Source organism: Anomaloglossus baeobatrachus, chromosome 2 (assembly GCF_048569485.1).
Source record: "Anomaloglossus baeobatrachus isolate aAnoBae1 chromosome 2, aAnoBae1.hap1, whole genome shotgun sequence".
NCBI classification, from domain to species: Eukaryota; Metazoa; Chordata; class Amphibia; order Anura; family Aromobatidae; genus Anomaloglossus; species Anomaloglossus baeobatrachus.
Window position 1 is genome coordinate 265,065,032 of NC_134354.1, and position 17,913 is coordinate 265,082,944.

At 42.8% G+C, this 17,913-nt stretch overlaps 1 protein-coding gene across 1 annotated transcript in view; it reads right to left on the reverse strand.

The window, feature by feature from the left end:
- LOC142289822 (acidic mammalian chitinase-like) overlaps positions 1–14,353 on the reverse strand; it is a 67,112-nt gene extending 52,759 nt beyond the window's left edge. Inside the window, exon 1 of the mRNA XM_075333751.1 lies at positions 14,146–14,353. The gene's annotated coding sequence lies outside the window, so the exon portion shown is untranslated. The remainder of the gene's footprint in view (positions 1–14,145) is intronic.
- Between the last annotated feature and the right edge of the window lie 3,560 nt (positions 14,354–17,913).

Here is a 17,913-nt window from a genome sequence, read left to right on the forward strand (position 1 = left end):
TGACCAAAGATATGTTTGGTCTCTTTCCATATTTTAATGGCTTACTTATGTATAGGCAATAATTTACTATTAAAGAGCATACTTTTGATCTTCCAGTATAGGCCATAGCCGTTCCAGGTTTAGGTCATCTGCCAGATAAGCACCTCGGTCCATGGCTGCAAGCTGACACTGTTACTTCATCAGAAACTTAAGTTGGCCCGCTAGCGATTACATATACATGTCTGTGAGCACAGTACCACGTAAAATTTCTGGCCTCTGTAACTTGGCAAGTTGAATTTTAGATCTTGACGGTTCCCAAATAAAGGATATCAGTATGGATTCTAATGATCTAAAAAAGGAGTGGGGAATCCAAACAAATAAATTCTAGGTCATGTATAGGCATTATGGTTAAAAAAACATTTTAACTAGGTTTATTCTGCCCGCTACAGAGAGAGGGAGGGAACTCCATCACTTAAATTTCTCTATAAATAGTGGTATCAGGGGGAAAGGAATAGAAGCTATTACAGAACAGACCAAAAGTTTGGACATACCTACTCATTCAAAGAGTTTTCTTTATTTTCATGACTCTGAAAATTGTAGATTCACATTGAAGGCATCAATACTATCAATTAACACATGTGGAATGAAATACTTAACAAAAAAGTGTAAAACAACTGAAAATATGTCTTCTATCTAGGTTCTTCAAAGTAGCCACCTTTTCCTTTGATTACTGCTTTGCACACTCTTGGCATTCTCTTGATGAGCTTCAAAAGGTAGGCACTGGAAATGGTCTTCCAATAGTCTTGAAGGAGTTCCCAGAGATGCTTAGCACTTGTTGGGCCTTTTGCCTTCACTCTGCGGTTCAGCTCACTCCAAACCATCTCGATTGGGTTCAGGTCTGGTGACTGTGGAGGCCAGGTCATCTGGCGTAGCACCCCACCACTCTCCTTCTTAGTCAAATAGCCCTTACACAGCCTGGAGGTGTATTTGGGGTCATTGTCCTGTTGAAAAATAAATGATGGTCCAAATAAACGCAAACCAGATGGAATAGCATGCCGCGGCAAGATGCTGTGGTAGCCATGCTGGTTCAGTATGTCTTCAATTTTGAAAAAATCCCCAACAGTGTCACCAGCAAAGCACCCCCACACCATCACACCTCCTCCTCCATGCTTCACGGTGGGAACCAGCCATGTAGAGTCCATCCGTTCACCTTTTCTACAAAGACACGGTGGTTGGATCCAAAGATCTCAAATTTGGACTCATCAGACCAAAGCACAGATTTCCACTGGTCTAATGTCCATTCCTTGTGTTCTTTAGCCCAAACAAGTCTCTTCTGCTTGTTGCCTGTCCTTAGCAGTGTTTCCTAGCAGCTATTTTACCATGAAGGGCTGCTGCCCAAAGTCTCCTCTTAACAGTTGTTCTAGAGATGTGTCTGCTGCTAAAACTCTGTGTGGCATTGACCTGGTCTCTAATCTGAGCTGCTGTTAACCTGCGATTTGAGGCTGGTGACTCGGATAAGTTTATCCCCCGCAGCAGAGGTGACTCTTGGTCTTCTTTTGCTGGAGCGGTCCTCATGTAACCCAGTTTATTTGTAGCGTTTGATGATTTTTGCCACTGCACTTGGCGACACCTTCAAAGTTTTCCCAATTTTTTGGACTGACTGACCTTCATTTCTTAAAGTAATGATGTCCCCTCCTTCTTTATTTAGCTGTTTTTTTCTTGCCATAATACAAATTCTAACAGTCTATTTAGTAGGACTATAAGCTGCGTATACACCAGATTTCAGCACAACACAACTGATGGTCCCAACCCCATTTATAAGGCAAGAAATCTCACTTATTAAACCTGACAGGGCACACCTGTGAAGTGAAAATTATTTCTGGTGACTACCTCTTGAAGCTCATCAAGAGAATGCCAAGAGTGTGCAAAGCAGTAATCAAAGCAAAAAGTGGCTACTTTGAAGAACCTAGAATGTAAGACATATTTTCAGTTGTTTCACACTTTTTTGTTAAGTATTTCATTCCACATGTGTTAATTCATAGTTTTGATGCCTTCAATGTGAATCTACAATTTTCAGAGTCATGAAAATAAAGAAAACTCTTTGAATGAAAAGGTGTGTCCAAACTTTTGGTCTGTACTGTATATCTGAAGGGGTTCTGGAGAGGATTATTCTCAAATATTTAAATCGGCATACCACCCTGATCCCATGCACACTAATATCGACCACGTGAGATCTTTTAAGGGAGAAAAAGAGTAAGGGGTACTTTGCACACTACAACATCGCAGGTGCGATGTCGGTTTGGTCAAATCGAAAGTGGCGCACATCCGGCATCGCTGTCGACATCGGAGTGTGTAAATCGTTTTTGATACGATTAACGAGCGCAAAAGCGTTGAAATCGCATCATCGGTGTAGCGTCGGTCATTTCCATAATTTCGGAAAGGACCGATGTTGTTCCTCGTTCTTGCGGCAGCACACATCGCTGTGTGTGAAGCTGCAGGAGCGAGGAACATCACCTTACCTGCGTCCCGGCTGCAATGAGGAAGGAAGAAGGTGGGCGGGATGTTTACGTCCCGCTCATTTCCGCCCCTCTGCTTCTATAGGCCGCCTGCCGTGTGACGTCGCTGTGACGCCGCACGACCCGCCCCCTTAGGAAGGAGGCGGTTTGCTGGCCAGAGCGACGTCACAGGGTAGGTAAGTGTATGTGAAGCTGCCGTAGTGATAATGTTCGCTACGGCAGTTATCACAAGATATCGCAGCTGCGACGGGGCGGCGACTATCGCGCTCAGCATCGCAGCAATTGGCTTGCAATGTCGCAGCGTACAAAGTACCCCTAAGAAAGACTTAGTCCAGTTTATTATCAGCCCCTAGAAGCTACCAAACTGGTCTATCAATTCCATAGCTCTAGGAATAATGGAGTTCGTGTGCACCGCAAACAGAAGCAGATGATCTGCATATAGCACCAATCCCTCCTTCCTGGACCCAAACACAATTCCAGTATATAAAAGAATCAGCCCTAAGGCGCAGTGCCAGGGGCTGTATCTGTTATTTTTATATATGTCAATACAACTTTTCTTTATGTTTCTTGCTTTATACTTGTCTATGCTTCTTTACTCATTTCTTCCCAATGATCTATTTGTCTATCATCTATACAGTATAAATGTATGCATCCCTGCATATTGATATGCAAATACTGTAGAGAAATGAACTAAAGTGTAATATCTATATATATAATTGCCTTATTCTGTCTGTCTGTCTGTCTATCTGTCTGTCTATCTGTCTGTCTGTCTGTCTGTCATGCTCCGAAATTGTGTCCTTACGGTGACACAAAGCTGATTGGCCGCTGGGCTCGCCATGGCCCCGCCCCCCCACACGGATTGGCCTCTCGCCCCGGCTCTCTGCAGGCCCCGCCCCCCTCACGCAATGCACGCTCGCTGTGGCCCAACTGACACGGGGCTCCGATTCCCAGGTGAGTACACACACATCAGATCACACTCACTCTCACACACACCTCACACATCACATCCACACATCACATCCACACATCACATCCACACATCACAACATGCTGGGATATCGCTTGCTTCTACACCGGCTCCGTCAGGATCCCGGCAGCGCCAGACATACCTTGCGATGCTGGGATCTTAACAGAGGCCGTGAAAGCTGGTAACCATTATACACATCGGGTAACTAAGGTCCCTTAGTTACCCGATGTGTATCATAGTTACCAGTGTACACCGGCTCACACTCACTCTCATACACACCTCACACATACATCACATCGCATCCACACATCAAGGTCCTGCAGCTGCGGAAAATACATAACATAACAGCACACACATAACAGCACACACACACACACAAATCAGATCACACTCACACATACCTCACACATCACATCGCATCCAAATACTCACAACATCCTGGGATATCGCTTGCTTCTCGGCGGCGATATTGTGCTGTGAGCTTCCAGGACCTGACGGAGGATCACATGGCCAGAAGCATGTGATATCCCCGGATGTTGTGAGTATCAGCGCGTATGTGCAATATCGTCAGTGTCTGTGTGTGTGAGTGTATGGGATCGGGTGTGTGTGAGTGGATGCGATCGGGTGTGTGTGAGTGGATGCGATCGGGTGTGTGTGAGTGGATGCGATCGGGTGTGTGTGAGTGGATGCGATCGGGTGTGTGGGTGAGTGGATGCGATCGGTTGTGTGGGTGAGTGGATGCGATCGGTTGTGTGGGTGAGTGGATGCGATCGGGTGTGGGTGAGTGTCGGCAGAGGAGCACGGCGTGCTGGAGGAGGCTGGGAGCAGAGAGGCTGATCTTGGGGAAGGCTGGGAGGGGGAGGCTGATGCTGAGGGAGGCTGGAAGGAGAGAGGCTGAGCAAACGTGCTCCATCCGCCATACTGCGCACTCCCCATCGTGCTGCATCCCCCATGCTGCGCACTCCCAAACGTGGTCCATCCGCCATGCTGCGCACTCCCAAACGTGGTCCATCCGCCATGCTGCACACTCCCAAACGTGGTCCATCCGCCATGCTGCGCACTCCCAAACGTGCTCCATCCGCCATACTGCGCACTCCCAAACGTGCTCCATCCGCCATACTGCGCACTCCCCATCGTGCACCATCCGGCATGCTGCGCACTCCCAAGCGGATGGAGCATGATGGGGGGTGCGCAGCATGGCGGATGGAGCACGTTTGGGAGTGCGCAGCATGGCGGATGGAGCACGTTTGGGAGTGCGCAGCATGACGGATGGAGCACGTTTGGGAGTGCGCAGCATGACGGATGGAGCACGTTTGGGAGTGCGCAGTATGGCAGATGGAGCACGTTTGGGAGTGCGCAGTATGGCGGATGGAGCACGTTTTGGAGTGCGCAGCATGGCGGATGGAGCACGTTTGGGAGCGCGCAGCATGGCGGATGGACCACGTTTGGGAGCGCGCAGCATGGCGGATGGAGCACGTTTGGGAGTGCGCAGCATGGCGGATGGAGCACGTTTGGGAGTGCGCAGCATGGCGGATGGAGCACGTTTGGGAGTGCGCAGCATGGCGGATGGAGCACGTTTGGGAGTGCGCAGCATGCCGGATGGTGCACGATGGGGAGTGCGCAGTATGGCGGATGGAGCACGTTTGGGAGTGCGCAGCATGGCGGATGGAGCACGTTTGGGAGTGCGCAGCATGGCGGATGGACCACGTTTGTGAGTGCGCAGCATGGCGGATGGAGCACGTTTGGGAGTGCGCAGCATGGCGGATGGAGCACGTTTGGGAGTGCGCAGCATGGCGGGTGGAGCACGTTTGGGAGTGCGGAGCATGGCGGATGGAGCATGATAGGGGGTGCGCAGCATGGCGGATGGAGCACGTTTGGGAGTGCGCAGCATGGCGGATGGAGCACGTTTGGGAGTGTGCAGCATGGCGGATAGAGCACGATGGGGAGTGCGCAGCATGGCGGATGGAGCACGTTTGGGAGTGCGCAGCATGGGGGATGCAGCACGATGGGGAGTGCGCAGTATGGCGGATGGAGCACGTTTGGGAGTGCGCAGCATGGCGGATGGACCACGTTTGGGAGTGCGCAGCATGGCGGATGGAGCACGTTTGGGAGTGCGCAGCATGGGGGATGCAGCGCGATGGGGGGTGCGCAGCATGGGGGATGGAGCACGATGGGAGGTGCACACCTCCCCCCAACACACACACACACGCGCACTGCACAACACACACACTAGGAATCACAAACAACGCCCTACACAGACACCCACACACACAGACAACGCTGCACACACAAATATACGCACATACTGCACAACACACACATTGCTCAAAACATACCTCCCCCCAAAACACACCACACACACACAAACCGCACAACACACACACACACACACAACGCTACAGACACACAGCGCTCCACAAACAACGCAACACACACAACACACATACAACACCGCTCTCACCCCCCGCGACACTCAGAACATGTACAGCGCCCTACACAAACACTTGGTAACTACACACAACAACATCTATATATATATATATATATAACAAAAATCATACAGGAACTACACAATACGTAAATTCTAGAATACCCGATGCGTAGAATCGGGCCACCTTCTAGTTATATTTATATTTATCCTTAAAAAAACAAAAAAAATCCAAATGACAGAATTGTGGGTTTTTTTGAACCACGCTCCATAAAAAATGCACAAAGGAGCAATCAAAATGTCACATGTACAGCTAATTGATATAACTAAAACCAGTAGCCCGCTAAAGAAAAATCATGCCCTCAAAAAGCTGCATTGACAAGTAATAATAATGTTACCAATCTCAGGAAATGGCGACACAACACAAAATTATTATTTATTTATTTTTTTCAAACTTCTGAATTTCTATAAAACTATTTATATACAGTACATACAGTGCTTTGCGAAAGTATTCAACCCCCTTGAATTTTTCAACCATTTCCCACATTTCCGGCTTCAAACATAAAGATATAAATTAAAAATGTTATGGTGAAGAATCAACAAGTGGGACACAATTGTGAAGGTGAACAATATTTATTGCTTATTTTAAATTTTTGTAAAAAATAAAAAACTGAAAATTGGGGCATGCAATATTATTCGGCCCCTTCAAGTTAATACTTTGTAGCACCACCTTTTGCTGCGAATACAGCTCCAAGTCGCTTGGGATATGTGTCTATCAGTTTTGAACATTGAGAGACTGAAATTCTTGACCATTCTTCCTTTGCAAATAGCTGGAGCTGAGTGAGGTTGGATGGAGAGCGTTTGGGAACAGCAGTTTTCAGCTCTTTCCACAGATTCTTGGTTGGATTCAGGTCTGGACTTTGACTTGCCAATTCTAACACCTGGTTACGTTTATTTGTGAACCATTCCATTGTAGAGTTTGCTTTATATTTGGGATCATTGTCTTGTTGGAAGACAAATCTCTGTCCCAGTCTCAGGTCTTTTGCAGACGCCAAAAGGTTTTCTTAAAGAATGGTCCTGCATTCGGCTCCATCCATCTTCCTATCAATTTTAACCATCTTCTCTGTCCCTGCTTAAGCAAAGCAGGCCAAAACCATGATGCTGCCACCACCATGTTTGACAGTGGGGATGGTGTGTTCAGCGTGATGAGCTGTGTTGCTTTTACGCCAACCATATCGTATGGCATTATGCTCAAAAAGTTTGATTTTTGGTTTCATCTGACCAGAGCACTTTCTTCCACATGTTTGGTGTGTCTCCCAGGTGGCTTGTGGCACACTTTAAACAATACTTTTTATGGATGTCTTTGAGAAATGGCTTTCTTCTTGCCACTCTTCCATAATGGCCAGATTTGTGCAGTGTACGACTGATTGTTGTCCTATGGAGAGACTCTGCTACCTCAGCTGTAGATCTCTGCAGTTCATCCAGAGTGATCATGGGCCTCTTGGCTGCATCTCTGATCAGTCTTCTCCTTGTTTGACATGAAATTTTTGAGGGACGGCCATGTCTTGGTAGATAAGTAGTGGTATGATACGCCTTCCATTTCAATATGATCGCTTGCACAGTGCTTCTTGGGATGTTTAAAGTTTTGGAAATCTTTTTGCAACCAAATCTGGCATTAGACTTCTCCACAAGTATCACGGACCTGCCTGTTGTATTCCTTGGTCTTCATGATGCTCTTTGTGCTTTAAACAGAACACTGAGACTATCACAGAGCAGGTGCATTTACACAGAGACTCGAATACACACAGGTGGCTTATATTTATCATCATCAGTCATTTAGGACAACTTTGCATCGTTCAGAGATCCTCAATGAACTTCTGGAGTAAGTTTGCTGCACTGAAAGTAAAGGGGCTGAATAATATTGCATTCCCCAATTTTCAGTTTATTTTTTACAAACATTTAAAATAAGCAATAAATATTGTTCATCTTCACAATTGTGTTCCACTTGTTGTTGATTCTTTAACATAACATTAAAATTTTTATCTTTATGTTTGAAGCCTGAAATATGGGAAAAGGTTGAAAAATTCAAGGGGGCCGCATACTTTCGCAAGGCACTGTATATACATCAGCATAGTGGCTCAGTAGCTAGCACTGTGGCTTGCAGCACTGGGGTTCTAGGTCCAAATCCCACCAAGGACAAAATCTTCAAGAAGTTTGTATGGTGTTTGCATGGCTTTCTTCCAGATGGTTCCAATCCCTCCCACTCTCCAAAGACATACTGATAAGGAATAGAGATTTTGAGCCCCAAAGGGGACAGTGATGAGGAAGTCTGCAACGTTCTGTGGAATATGATGTAACTATTAAATGGAATCTGTTATACTAATCTGTAAATAAATGTATTATTTATTCATTATGTCTATGGATATAAAACTTTAGCAAGAAAGTAAAGGACAAAAACTGAACAAATAATAAAATATGTATTGAATTTGTTCAACTTACCCTAGATAAGGAAGTCAAGATAAGATTGCTATAGTATAATATAACCTTATACTTGGAGAAATATACATTTATTTTCTATCATATAGCAATAGAAGATGTTCTCCTTTGTGGTCAGAGACAGTTTCTTGTCTTTAAGTAGGAGAAGAGATGTGGTCATACTGAAGACAAAATTTCTTTAGTTGGAAATAACCACAACAGGGGTATAGAAAGGTTACAAAGGAAAACATTGTTAGGCAAACTACCTGTTGTAACCGGGTTTTTGCATAAATAGTATTCTCATTTTAAGAAATTTTAACTATTTGCAAATCCAGTTTGACCTGCTTTGAATATGATGTAAAGTAACATCTATAATTGTCAATATTACCTTGACCAAAATGTATGAGTCTCAGACATCTTGTTGAGAATAGAACTGTCTCCTTTCAAGCAAGTTAATTAAAACAACTTATGCTGCGAATTCAGATGTTTTCATCCACTCAATTAATAAAAGGATGAAATTTTGGATAGAATCTGTCAGCAAGTATATGCTACCTCATCTGAGTGCGGCATATTCTAGGCAAAATGACCCTGAATCCATTGATGTATCAATTATATTACTGGGTGCAGTGGTTCTGACACAATCAGCGTTTTTAGATATAGCCATGCAGCAGAGCTGAAAAAGCTGCCCCCACCCACACTTAGCTCTGAATTTCATTTCTATAAACAGTGAACTGCTAATCACAAGAGGTGGCGGAGTCGCACAACATGGTAGGAGCAAGCTAGTCACAGCAATGATAGTTTTCAAGTGATAAAATACTCAGTTTAAGTAAACAACAGCACAGGAGGCATGCTGTCCTCAGTTTGCATAGCAAAAACATGACAGATTTCCTTTAATCTATAGAATATACATATATATATATATATATATATATATATGTATATATATATATATATATATATATATATATACAGTTAGGTCCAGAAATATTTGGACAGTGACACAAGTTTTGTTATCTTAGCTGTTTACAAAAACATGTTCAGAAATACAATTATATATATATAATATGGGCTGAAAGTGCACACTCCCAGCTGCAATATGAGAGTTTTCACATCCAAATCGGAGAAAGGGTTTAGGAATCATAGCTCTGTAATGCATAGCCTCCTCTTTTTCAAGGGACCAAAAGTAATTGGACAAGGGACTCTAAGGGCTGCAATTAACTCTGAAGGCGTCTCCCTCGTTAACCTGTAATCAATGAAGTAGTTAAAAGGTCTGGGGTTGATTACAGGTGTGTGGTTTTGCATTTGGAAGCTGTTGCTGTGACCAGACAACATGCGGTCTAAGGAACTCTCAATTGAGGTGAAGCAGAACATCCTAAGGCTGAAAAAAAATAAAAAATCCATCAGAGAGATAGCAGACATGCTTGGAGTAGCAAAATCAACAGTCAGGTACATTCTGAGAAAAAAGGAATTGACTGGTGAGCTTGGGAACTCAAAAAGGCCTGGGCGTCCACGGATGACAACAGTGGTGGATGATCGCCGCATACTTTCTTTGGTGAAGAAGAACCCGTTCACAACATCAACTGAAGTCCAGAACACTCTCAGTGAAGTAGGTGTATCTGTCTCTAAGTAAACAGTAAAGAGAAGACTCCATGAAAGTAAATACAAAGGGTTCACATCTAGATGCAAACCATTCATCAATTCCAAAAATAGACAGGCCAGAGTTAAATTTGCTGAAAAACACCTCATGAAGCCAGCTCAGTTCTGGAAAAGTATTCTATGGACAGATGAGACCAAGATCAACCTGTACCAGAATGATGGGAAGAAAAAAGTTTGGAGAAGAAAGGGAACGGCACATGATCCAAGGCACACCACATCCTCTGTAAAACATGGTGGAGGCAACGTGATGGCATGGGCATGCATGGCTTTCAATGGCACTGGGTCACTTGTGTTTATTGATGACATAACAGCAGACAAGAGTAGCCGGATGAATTCTGAAGTGTATCGGGATATACTTTCAGCCCAGATTCAGCCAAATGCCGCAAAGTTGATCGGACGGCGCTTCATAGTACAGATGGACAATGACCCCAAGCATACAGCCAAAGCTACCCAGGAGTTCATGAGTGCAAAAAAGTGGAACATTCTGCAATGGCCAAGTCAATCACCAGATCTTAACCCAATTGAGCATGCATTTCACTTGCTCAAATCCAGACTTAAGAAGGAAAGACCCACAAACAAGCAAGACCTGAAGGCTGCGGCTGTAAAGGCCTGGCAAAGCATTAAGGAGGAAACCCAGCGTTTGGTGATGTCCATGGGTTCCAGACTTAAGGCAGTGATTGCCTCCAAAGGATTCGCAACAAAATATTGAAAATAAAAATATTTTGTTTGGGTTTGGTTTATTTGTCCAATTACTTTTGACCTCCTAAAATGTGGAGTGTTTGTAAAGAAATGTGTACAATTCCTACAATTTCTATCAGATATTTTTGTTCAAACCTTCAAATTAAACGTTACAATCTGCACTTGAATTCTGTTGTAGAGGTTTCATTTCAAATCCAATGTGGAGGCATGCAGAGCCCAACTCGCGAAAATTGTGTCACTGTCCAAATATTTCTGGACCTAACTGTATATATATATATATATATATATATACATATATATATATATATATATATGTATATATACTGTATGCATCCCATCCTTAGCCCATCCTGTTATAGTGGGGAAAAAAAAAGTATTTAGTCAGGCACCAATTGTGCAAGTTCTCCCACTTAAAAAGATAAGAGAGGCCTGTAATTGACATCATAGATAGACCATAACTATGAGAGACAAAATGTGGTCTACCTATGATGTCAATTACAGGCCTCTCTCATCTTTATAAAGTGGGAGAACTTGCATAATTGGTGACTGACTAAATACTTTTCCCCCCACTGTATATATGTCTCCCATCCTGGTATATATGACCTTTATCCTGGGCTCATCCTGGTATATATGTCCCTACTTCTGCTGCTGTTTTGTCACACAGAGATTTATAAAAACTTTGCTGACTGTTAGGGGTACTTTGCACGCTGCGACATCGCTAGCCGATGATAGCAATGCCGAGCGCGATAGTACCTGCCCCCGTTGCACATGCGATATCTTGTGATAGCTGCCATAGTGAACATTATCACTACGGCAGCTTCACACGCACTTACCTGCCCTGCGACGTCGCTCTGGCCGGCGACCCGCCTCCTTCCTAAGGGGGCGTGTCGTGCGGTGTCACAGCGACGTCACACGGCAGGCGGCCAATAGAAACTGAGGGGCGGAGATGAGCTGGACGTAAACAACCCGCCCACCTCTTTCCTTCCGCATTGGCGGTGGAGGCAGGTAAGGAGATGTTCCTCGCTCCTGCGGCTTTACACACAGTGATGTGTGCTGCCGCAGGAACGAGGAACAACATCGTATCTCCTATTGGTGTGACATTATGGAAATGTCCGATACTACACAGATCACTGATTTACGACGCTTTTGCGATCGTTTATCGGCGCATTTAGGCTTTACACGTTGCGACGTCGTTACCGGCGCCGGATGTGCGTCACTTTCGATTTGACCCCGACGATATCGCAGTAGCGATATCGCAACGTGCAAAGTACCCCTTATGGCAACATTGGTATCTGTTCAGACTACTGATTCTGACACTTCGCTTGATAACTTCTATGGTGTTTGTGATTAATGCAGGCAGACATGGGTGTCAACTTGCAGGGTGATAGTTCATAGGCAGGCTAGCAAGAGTTCATCTCTGTTAGTCTGCTTGATAGTCTCCTTTGATCACATGTTGTGAGGGAGCCAATTACATCTGCTCCCCTCCTATATATGCTGACTAGAGCATTCATTCTATGCCAGCTATAGTTTATCTTAGCTGCTCTCGGCAGGTGTTGTGATCAAGACTACCTGGTGATTGTGGTACTTGTTACTGAGTGTGGTTGTAACCCTTGTAACCTTTTGTTACTACCTTCCTGCTCTTGCTTTCCTCTTCAAATTCTCATTGTTTGTTCCTGTAAGTTTGTAGTGTGTCAGAGTATTGGTTTTCCCTTGTCTGTCTTTATCTGTGACAAAAAAAACCCCAAGAGGACAAGGAGCATAACATGCAAATAGATATATTTTAATATCAAAATAGCAAATTTAGTGTCAAAGTGACAAAAGAAATATTTGTTCAAACCTTACATATAAAAAACTGGACAGAGAAGCAGTAAATACATATAATCTGTAAGAATGGCAAATATACAGTATATATATATAAGCAGTATTGGGGTAGCAGGTGGACTGGTATAAATGGATAGGATATCCATTTATAGGTATAAATCAATTCCTATATATATATTACAATTAAAGTGTACATGCATATATAATGACTAAATACCTAAATCAACTACAAAAAAATCCAATACAGAGATAGTACCATCAAAACAGTGGGGGTTCAGTATATATTAATTTGTTCATATATTGTCTATGCAGTGCCTATGTAATTCATAATCTAAACCAACCACATAGTCTAATTATCGCTCAGGAAATACTCCCACATCATCAACCTTAGCCCACAGTATCAAAAACCCCTACGTATGTTTCGCTTTCTTAATGTTGAATATGCCATATAGTAAAGACAACTTCCTCATGGGGAGAATATCTGATATCCTGTGGGCTTCCTTCCATGGTGGCAGGGGGGAATAAGATTAGTTCTGGTCAGGAGCATAGTCAGGCATGGGACTCAGGCATCTCCACCATTAAGAGCAACTCTGAGGTTAGGGATAATCTAGAGTCCCCTAGCATGAGGGATGGCACAGGAGCCCCTATCTCTCGTTATCCTACAGCTACATAGAGACAAAATAAAAGTGGATATTTCAGCAAGAAAATTATCCCAAACATGCAGCCAAGGAAACTCTCAATTGATTTTAGAGAAAGAAAATAACGCTGCTAGAATGGCATAATGCTATATGAGGGCTGTAAAATACTATATGGGGCTGCATAATACTATATAGGCCTGCATAATGCTATATGTGGCTGCTTAATGCTATATGGGGCTGCATATTACTATATTGGGGTGCATAATACTATGTGGAGCTGCATAATACTATATGTTAGCTGCATAATACTATATGAAAGCTGCATAATACTATATGAAAGCTGCATAATACTATATGGGGCTGCATAATACTATATGGGCGCACATAATACTATATGGGGCTGCATAATTCTATATGGGGCTGCATAATGCTACATAGGGCTGCATAATGCTATATGGGAGCTGCATAATACTATATGGGGCTGCATAATACTATATGGGGCGCATAACACTATATGGAGCTGCATAATACTATATGGGGGTCGAACAAAAACAAAGAAAGCGATCAGACATACTTGATGCAAAAGTGTGAATATTTATTAATAATAAGGTGGGTGTAAAAGATGGGAGTAAATAAGTACATACAATGGGGGCACACAAGACCCCAGGCAGATTAGATCAGAGAAAAATGCTACAGGCATATAATATACTCAGTGCTAATGATTTACATAAGATGGAGAATATGTATCAGAAAAAATATTATTAGCACTCACAAAATACAATGTATATATAATTACAGAAATCTAATAAAATTGAATTCAATCTATATCCATATATAAACAACGGAATGGTGAAAGCACCAAGAGGTTACAGAGATGTAATGTAGCCCACAAGGAGCCATACATAGAAGCCTTGTATCACTGCCTCGCAGCGTGTAATAAAACAATGATGCAAATAGTTAACTTACCAACGTGCTAGTGCAATGGTGTACGAGGTGTAGAGCTGGGAAAAGGTGCCAAACCCAATGTACGTTTCAGCATCTGCCTTCGTCAGAGGGTGATGTCATGTGCACAGAGGGAGATTACAAAGGTCCAATGGAGTATCAGCAGGTGGCATACAGTGATTGATGCATGAGCGTCCACGGCAACGAGACTGCCCATCGGCTGCTGTGACATGAGCCACATCAGATCTGGGAAGAAAGATCTAGTGCCAAAGCACATGATCCCAGGTGATGCGGCACATAGAGATACAGCGTGCAGATGGAGAGACCTGCACCAGAGATGCGCATGCGTACCTGCAATGCCGGTGATGATATAGAGCAGAATTATCAAATTGGATATTCAGTATTAGCTCCATCTGGTGGTTTAAAGATAAATTACAGCGGGGATAGATTTATTAAGAATACCAATGGATGTATGAATGTAACATTATTGACCTGAACCTCAAAGGTATTGCACCACATAACAAGTTATCTATATCACTAGTTTAACACTGAAAATAAACCACTGAGAACTCAAAAATAGGGCATTGTACAATATACCGGCCCAGAGCTATATATCATCTGAACTAAATCAGGTATACAAGATACACAAATGGTACAAAATAAATTAATACTGACGACCTAATACAGTCCCAAAAATAGATGAGAATGGACATTAATTCAATTCGAATAAACTATAATAAATTATATATAACAACTGTAAACATACTATATGAACAGGATATATAGAAAGAGCACATAGATGTAAATATAATACAGCAGATTAATAAAAATATAGTAGATCAAAGCATATTGTATCCAAGGAGATAATGAGTCCAGGGTATATCATTGGTACATAACCAAGGAAGATAATCCGGAGTAGAAAAGCCAATTACCCAAGCCCATGAATATCTGGTGACTAAAAAAATGTTTTTAATATACAAAAAAGCATTAAAACCAAAAACTAACCACAAACATGGCATTAAATAGTGATCACAAAAAAGGGGCAAAACTAATATTATTGTTTCAACTCTGTGGATGTAATAGTTTTAGAGTCCAGATTCATCTCAACTCCAAAGAAGTTAGATTCACTATATGGGGGTGCATAATGCTATATGGGGCTGCATAATACTGGGCTGCATAATACTATATGGGGGCTGCATAAAACTATATGGGGGTGCATGATACTATATGGGGGTGCATGATACTATATTCTGTTGCATAATGCTATATGAGGGCTTCATATTACTATATGGGGCTGCATAATACTATATGGGAGTGGATAATACTATATGGCGGCTGCATATTACTATATGAGGGCTGTATAATACTATATGGGGTAATATAATACTATATAGTGTTGCATAATACTATATGGGGATGCATAATGCTATATGGGCCTGCATAAAACTTTATTGGGCTACATACTACTACATGGGGCTGCATAATATGGCGGTGCTTAATAAAATATGGGGTGCATAGTGCTATATGGGGTTGCATAATTCTATATGGAGCTGCATAATACTATATGTGGGGCTGAATAATGTTATATGGGGTGCATTGTGCTATATGGGGCTGGCTGCATAATACTATATGGGGCTGCATAATGCTATATGGGGCTGCATAATACTATTTGGAGCTGCATAATACTATACGGAGTGCATAGTGCTATATATGGGGCTGCATAATAATATGTGGGGCTGCATAATGCTATATGGAATGCATAATGCTATATGGGGCTACATAATACTATATGGAGCTGCATAATACTATATGGAGCTGCATAATACTATATGAAAGAATGTAGGGAGTGCATTATAATATATGGAGGAATATGGGGTGCATTATACGATATGAGACTATGGATGATGCATTTTAATATATGGAGGACTATGGGTAATGCATTATAATATATGATGGATTGTAGGGTGCATTATGCTATATGGAGGACTATGTGGGACCCATTACTATATAGAGGACTATGGGGTGCATTATAGTAGCTGGAGGACTATGTGGGGCCCATTACTATATGGAGGACTATGAGGTGCATTATAGTACATGGAGGACTATGGGAAAGCATTATACTTTATGGAGGACTATGGGGTGCATTAGAAGATATGGATGACTATGTGGGGCATATTATACTTTAAGGAGGACTATGTGGGGCCCATTACAATGTGGAGGATTATGTGACACTGATTATACTATATGGAAGGCTTTGTGGGGCCATTATAATATGTGGAAGGCTATGAGGGTACCTTTATACTTATTCGGAAACCATTATACTGTATACAAGTAATTATACAGTGTTAAGGTTTGTGTGGGCTCTTTCATATTGTACGGAGGGCTGTGTAGGGGCAATTATATGATTTGGAGAGATAGTAAAGGCCATTACACTATATGTAGTCCTATTATACTACATGAAGGTCTGTGTGGGGGTCATAGTTGGGGATCTTACTGTGTCGAGGTCACCATTCATTGCTGGGGTAGTTGAAGGGGGGATTACAGTAGGGTCTTCATAATGTGCTTGTGTGGAGTGTACTGTAGAGGAATTTACTGTGGGGTATCATACAGTGTTTGTGGGGTACTTTTGATGCCATCATACTTTATGGTTGCAATGAAATGGGAACATAGGGGCTTAAATAGGAGTAAAATTACGTTGTTAGGACTGCAAAGTTGTCAAATATGCTCTTCTGTGACCCAGACGAAGATTATTATTATTATTATTTTGTTCTTTTGGAGAGGAGTCTCAATTGGAAATTCTGCTATGGGGCATCATGATTTCTATGTATGGCTCTGGGAGTATAAGAGTAAGGTCAGGGACCTTAGATGAGATCCCCCACTCCAGGGGTGAAAGAAAAAACCCTAAAGAGGTGCTTTAAGTTTACCTTGTATATTGTATACCTTGTATACCCCCTGATATTAGCACCTCCTCTTCTCACTCCTCCTGCTCTTCCTCTTCAGGTTATCCACGCCAAACAGACAATAAGCTGATGTTGGTAGTACCATCTGTACTGCAGGCAACCATCTCCAGTTCCTCCTCTCTCACTTCATTATCATCCAATCCATGCTGAGAAGATGAGATGAGACTGGGCAGTATCACCCTGTGTACTTTCTTCATCCATCTCCACCTGGTCTGTACACAAAGCTTCCTCTGTAGTTGTGAGCAGCAAGCATTTAGACAAAGAAGCAGGATGGTTGCACTGATTATGATATTCTCACTGCTCACCATCTTGGTGAATTCCTAAAAAATGTGGAGAACAGCACAGATGACAAATATCGATGGCCATTACTCTCTTCCTGTATGGAAGCTGACCGGAATACCAATGGGCATGTAGTAGCTAAAATTCAACTACTGCCCTCTGCTGCTTACAAAGCCTTGTCCAAAAGCCGCTCAGGAACAATGCAAAATGTGGATCTACGACTGCACTACTGGAGATTCGACACACATCCAAGATAAATATAATGTTTAATTCAACACGTTTCGAAGTGTACCCCACTTCTTCATCAGGAATTCCACCAAAATGCATCCTGAGCGGCTTTTGGGCTTTCCTAGCAAGTGGACCCTGCAGCAGCTGGTTACGAGCTTTATATCTAGTTGTGTGATTCACAACTTCATAAGGTAAGCATATTCCTTTATTTATTTACATTCTGTTTTTGGGTAAGACCCTATTGCACTTTTTTCCCCTCCAGTGCTTTTTACAAAGCTGATGATCAACAAAAGTTGATTAAGGGTGAGTGTTTCACCTAAAACGC